The sequence below is a fragment of the Oncorhynchus gorbuscha genome, unplaced genomic scaffold, assembly GCF_021184085.1.
Source record: "Oncorhynchus gorbuscha isolate QuinsamMale2020 ecotype Even-year unplaced genomic scaffold, OgorEven_v1.0 Un_scaffold_1888, whole genome shotgun sequence".
NCBI classification, from domain to species: domain Eukaryota; kingdom Metazoa; phylum Chordata; class Actinopteri; order Salmoniformes; family Salmonidae; genus Oncorhynchus; species Oncorhynchus gorbuscha.
Window position 1 is genome coordinate 80,001 of NW_025746543.1, and position 5,000 is coordinate 85,000.

At 40.0% G+C, this 5,000-nt stretch overlaps 1 protein-coding gene across 1 annotated transcript in view; it reads left to right on the plus strand.

Moving 5' to 3' along the window:
* LOC124024504 (voltage-dependent L-type calcium channel subunit alpha-1C-like) overlaps window positions 1–5,000 on the plus strand; it is a gene marked incomplete at its 5' end in the record, with an annotated part of 86,040 nt that overhangs the window by 64,659 nt on the left and 16,381 nt on the right.

A 5,000-nucleotide genomic window follows, 5' to 3' on the forward strand; every position in this document is an offset into this window, starting at 1 on the left:
TCTCTGTGTGACACAGTTGCTCCCCTACTGTCCTCCTGTGGTTTTACCTCCTTGACTTAAACACAGAGCTGGTGGCTCTATGAGGAATAATACCTAATAACCAATGGTTCAATGCATTGCCTTGTTCTTGTTGTTGTTCAGTCTGGTGAAGGTTGTGAAACTAGTTTCTACTGTGTAAAAGTTGGTTGTTGTTGTTCAGTCTGGTAAAGGTTGTGAAACTAGTTTCTACTGTGTAAAAGTTGGTTGTTGTTGTTCAGTCTGGTAAAGGTTGTGAAACTAGTTTCTACTGTGTAAAAGTTGGTTGTTGTTGTTCAGTCTGGTAAAGGTTGTGAAACTAGTTTCTACTGTGTAAAAGTTGGTTATTGTTGTTCAGTCTTGTAAATGTTGTGAAACTAGTTTCTACTGTGTAAAAGTTGGTTATTGTTGTTCTACCTGGTAAAGGTTGTGAAACTAGTTTCTACTGTGTAAAAGTTGGTTGTTGTTGTTCAGTCTGGTAAAGGTTGTGAAACTAGTTTCTACTGTGTAAAAGTTGGTTGTTGTTGTTCAGTCTGGTAAAGGTTGTGAAACTAGTTTCTACTGTGTAAAAGTTGGTTGTTGTTGTTCAGTCTGGTAAAGGTTGTGAAACTAGTTTCTACTGTGTAAAAGTTGGTTGTTGTTGTTCAGTCTGGTGAAGGTTGTGAAACTAGTTTCTACTGTGTAAAAGTTGGTTGTTGTTGTTCAGTCTGGTAAAGGTTGTGAAACTAGTTTCTACTGTGTAAAAGTTGGTTGTTGTTGTTCTCAGTCTGGTAAAGGTTGTGAAACTAGTTTCTACTGTGTAAAAGTTGTGTTGTAGTGTTTTGTAGTTTGTTGTCTATATTACCTGCTGTGATTTGTCAGTGTGTATTGTGTAGTTTAATGTCAGTTGGTTGTTTTGTCAAGTTGTGGTTTACCTTGTGAATTCTTAAGGGCCTCCCAAGGTACTCTAGTTAATCAAATGTTGTCCGAACTTAAATTGAAAGGAACATTTTGCCTATAGAGGATTGTGTAAATATTTTATAGCCTAGTTTTTGTTTGGGGGCTTTTGAAATATTAATAGGACCATGAAAAGCTTTGCTCGTTGTCCTCTGGAGAACAGGAAGTGTAATGCATTGTGTCTGTTAGTTGTATTCTCTGCTGGAGAACAGGAAGTGTAATGCATTGTGTCTGTTAGTTGTATTCTCTGCTGGAGAACAGGAAGTGTAATGCATTGTGTCTGTTAGTTGTATCCTCTGCTGGAGAACAGGAAGTGTAATGCATTGTGTCTGTTGAGAACAGGAAGTTGTATTCCCTGCTGGAGAACAGGAAGTGTAATGCATTGTGTCTGTTAGTTGTATCCTCTGCTGGAGAACAGGAAGTGTAATGCATTGTGTCTGTTAGTTGTATTCTCTGCTGGAGAACAGGAAGTGTAATGCATTGTGTCTGTTAGTTGTATTCTCTGCTGGAGAACAGGAAGTGTAATGCATTGTGTCTGTTAGTTGTATTCTCTGCTGGAGAACAGGAAGTGTAATGCATTGTGTCTGTTAGTTGTATTCTCTGCTGGAGAACAGGAAGTGTAATGCATTGTGTCTGTTAGTTGTATTCTCTGCTGGAGAACAGGAAGTGTAATGCATTGTGTCTGTTAGTTGTATTCTCTGCTGGAGAACAGGAAGTGTAATGCATTGTGTCATTGTGTCTGTTAGTTGTATTCTCTGCTGGAGAACAGGAAGTGTAATGCATTGTGTCTGTTAGTTGTATTCTCTGCTGGAGAACAGGAAGTGTAATGCATTGTGTCTGTTAGTTGTATTCTCTGCTGGAGAACAGGAAGTGTAATGCATTGTGTCTGTTAGTTGTATTCTCTGCTGGAGAACAGGAAGTGTAATGCATTGTGTCTGTTAGTTGTATTCTCTGCTGGAGAACAGGAAGTGTAATGCATTGTGTCTGTTAGTTGTATTCTCTGCTGGAGAACAGGAAGTGTAATGCATTGTGTCTGTTAGTTGTATTCTCTCTGAAGTTATTGTGTCTGTATGTATTCTGCTGGAGAACAGGAAGTGTAATGCATTGTGTCTGTTAGTTGTATTCTCTGCTGGAGAACAGGAAGTGTAATGCATTGTGTCTGTTAGTTGTATTCTCTGCTGGAGAACAGGAAGTGTAATGCATTGTGTCTGTTAGTTGTATTCTCTGCTGGAGAACAGGAAGTGTAATGCATTGTGTCTGTTAGTTGTATTCTCTGCTGGAGAACAGGAAGTGTAATGCATTGTGTCTGTTAGTTGTATTCTCTGCTGGAGAACAGGAAGTGTAATGCATTGTGTCTGTTAGTTGTATTCTCTGCTGGAGAACAGGAAGTGTAATGCATTGTGTCTGTTAGTTGTATTCTCTGCTGGAGAACAGGAAGTGTAATGCATTGTGTCTGTTAGTTGTATTCTCTGCTGGAGAACAGGAAGTGTAATGCATTGTGTCTGTTAGTTGTATTCTCTGCTGGAGAACAGGAAGTGTAATGCATTGTGTCTGTTAGTTGTATTCTCTGCTGGAGAACAGGAAGTGTAATGCATTGTGTCTGTTAGTTGTATTCTCTGCTGGAGAACAGGAAGTGTAATGCATTGTGTCTGTTAGTTGTATTCTCTGCTGGAGAACAGGAAGTGTAATGCATTGTGTCTGTTAGTTGTATTCTCTGCTGGAGAACAGGAAGTGTAATGCATTGTGTCTGTTAGTTGTATTCTCTGCTGGAGAACAGGAAGTGTAATGCATTGTGTCTGTTAGTTGTATTCTCTGCTGGAGAACAGGAAGTGTAATGCATTGTGTCTGTTAGTTGTATTCTCTGCTGGAGAACAGGAAGTGTAATGCATTGTGTCTGTTAGTTGTATTCTCTGCTGGAGAACAGGAAGTGTAATGCATTGTGTCTGTTAGTTGTATTCTCTGCTGGAGAACAGGAAGTGTAATGCATTGTGTCTGTTAGTTGTATTCTCTGCTGGAGAACAGGAAGTGTAATGCATTGTGTCTGTTAGTTGTATTCTCTGCTGGAGAACAGGAAGTGTAATGCATTGTGTCTGTTAGTTGTATTCTCTGCTGGAGAACAGGAAGTGTAATGCATTGTGTCTGTTAGTTGTATTCTCTGCTGGAGAACAGGAAGTGTAATGCATTGTGTCTGTTAGTTGTATTCTCTGCTGGAGAACAGGAAGTGTAATGCATTGTGTCTGTTAGTTGTATTCTCTGCTGGAGAACAGGAAGTGTAATGCATTGTGTCTGTTAGTTGTATTCTCTGCTGGAGAACAGGAAGTGTAATGCATTGTGTCTGTTAGTTGTATTCTCTGCTGGAGAACAGGAAGTGTAATGCATTGTGTCTGTTAGTTGTATTCTCTGCTGGAGAACAGGAAGTGTAATGCATTGTGTCTGTTAGTTGTATTCTCTGCTGGAGAACAGGAAGTGTAATGCATTGTGTCTGTTAGTTGTATTCTCTGCTGGAGAACAGGAAGTGTAATGCATTGTGTCTGTTAGTTGTATTCTCTGCTGGAGAACAGGAAGTGTAATGCATTGTGTCTGTTAGTTGTATTCTCTGCTGGAGAACAGGAAGTGTAATGCATTGTGTCTGTTAGTTGTATTCTCTGCTGGAGAACAGGAAGTGTAATGCATTGTGTCTGTTAGTTGTATTCTCTGCTGGAGAACAGGAAGTGTAATGCATTGTGTCTGTTAGTTGTATTCTCTGCTGGAGAACAGGAAGTGTAATGCATTGTGTCTGTTAGTTGTATTCTCTGCTGGAGAACAGGAAGTGTAATGCATTGTGTCTGTTAGTTGTATTCTCTGCTGGAGAACAGGAAGTGTAATGCATTGTGTCTGTTAGTTGTATTCTCTGCTGGAGAACAGGAAGTGTAATGCATTGTGTCTGTTAGTTGTATTCTCTGCTGGAGAACAGGAAGTGTAATGCATTGTGTCTGTTAGTTGTATTCTCTGCTGGAGAACAGGAAGTGTAATGCATTGTGTCTGTTAGTTGTATTCTCTGCTGGAGAACAGGAAGTGTAATGCATTGTGTCTGTTAGTTGTATTCTCTGCTGGAGAACAGGAAGTGTAATGCATTGTGTCTGTTAGTTGTATTCTCTGCTGGAGAACAGGAAGTGTAATGCATTGTGTCTGTTAGTTGTATTCTCTGCTGGAGAACAGGAAGTGTAATGCATTGTGTCTGTTAGTTGTATTCTCTGCTGGAGAACAGGAAGTGTAATGCATTGTGTCTGTTAGTTGTATTCTCTGCTGGAGAACAGGAAGTGTAATGCATTGTGTCTGTTAGTTGTATTCTCTGCTGGAGAACAGGAAGTGTAATGCATTGTGTCTGTTAGTTGTATTCTCTGCTGGAGAACAGGAAGTGTAATGCATTGTGTCTGTTAGTTGTATTCTCTGCTGGAGAACAGGAAGTGTAATGCATTGTGTCTGTTAGTTGTATTCTCTGCTGGAGAACAGGAAGTGTAATGCATTGTGTCTGTTAGTTGTATTCTCTGCTGGAGAACAGGAAGTGTAATGCATTGTGTCTGTTAGTTGTATTCTCTGCTGGAGAACAGGAAGTGTAATGCATTGTGTCTGTTAGTTGTATTCTCTGCTGGAGAACAGGAAGTGTAATGCATTGTGTCTGTTAGTTGTATTCTCTGCTGGAGAACAGGAAGTGTAATGCATTGTGTCTGTTAGTTGTATTCTCTGCTGGAGAACAGGAAGTGTAATGCATTGTGTCTGTTAGTTGTATTCTCTGCTGGAGAACAGGAAGTGTAATGCATTGTGTCTGTTAGTTGTATTCTCTGCTGGAGAACAGGAAGTGTAATGCATTGTGTCTGTTAGTTGTATTCTCTGCTGGAGAACAGGAAGTGTAATGCATTGTGTCTGTTAGTTGTATTCTCTGCTGGAGAACAGGAAGTGTAATGCATTGTGTCTGTTAGTTGTATTCTCTGCTGGAGAACAGGAAGTGTAATGCATTGTGTCTGTTAGTTGTATTCTCTGCTGGAGAACAGGAAGTGTAATGCATTGTG